Source organism: Myotis brandtii, unplaced genomic scaffold (assembly GCF_000412655.1).
Source record: "Myotis brandtii unplaced genomic scaffold, ASM41265v1 scaffold250, whole genome shotgun sequence".
Taxonomy (NCBI): domain Eukaryota; kingdom Metazoa; phylum Chordata; class Mammalia; order Chiroptera; family Vespertilionidae; genus Myotis; species Myotis brandtii.
This window is the reverse complement of record NW_005359478.1, coordinates 6,316,691-6,317,431: the sequence shown is the minus strand read 5'-3', so window position 1 is coordinate 6,317,431 and position 741 is coordinate 6,316,691. Positions and strand designations below refer to the sequence as shown.

Sequence of the window (741 nt, the reverse complement as noted above, 5' to 3'; positions counted from 1 at the left end):
CCTGCCCCCCATGACTCGCCTTGGATCAGAGGCCCAGCCACCCCCACCCCATGTAAGTTCGGGACGCATTTCGAATGTTCTGGAGTGTAACACTGATACCACAACCCCCTCCTTCCTCAGCCTCCCAAATGCTCCTGGAAGATTAACCCGAGGCAAAACTATAAAGTAGGCTAACTTTAACTTGGTCCTTCTGAGTACCTTCCTGCACCTTTGACCAAACTTTAGCACCTCCACCAAGTCCCTGGTATCCTTGGCTGCCCACCCTGTCCATCCTGTGACAGGGCAGGGGCAGGGGGCGGGCATTGTACACACTCATTCATAGGAAAGTGTGAATGGCTAGATCAGTGATGGCGAACCTTTTGAGCTCGGCGTGTCAGCATTTTGAAAAACCCTAACTTAACTCTGGTGCCATGTCACATATAGAAAGTTTTTGATATTTGCAACCATAGTAAAACAAAGACTTATATTTTTGATATTTATTTTATATATTTAAATGCCATTTAACAAAGAAAAATCAACCAAAAAAATGAGTTCACGTGTCACCTCTGACACGCGTGTCATAGGCTCGCCATCACTGTTAGAGGCTGCCCACATTCCTTGCCACATGGCCCCTTCCACCTTCAAGCAAACAGCACCGAATCAAATCCTTCTTGTGCTTGGATTTCTGACTTCTCTGGCTGTGATCTCTCTCTCTCTCTCTCTCTCTCTCTATATATATATATATATATATATAAATTGATG

At 45.2% G+C, this 741-nt stretch overlaps 1 protein-coding gene across 1 annotated transcript in view; it reads right to left on the bottom strand.

Annotated features, from left to right (window-relative positions):
- The window catches only part of TNN (tenascin N), a 41,836-nt gene that overhangs the window by 26,651 nt on the left and 14,444 nt on the right, over positions 1–741 (bottom strand). The window lies entirely within an intron of this gene.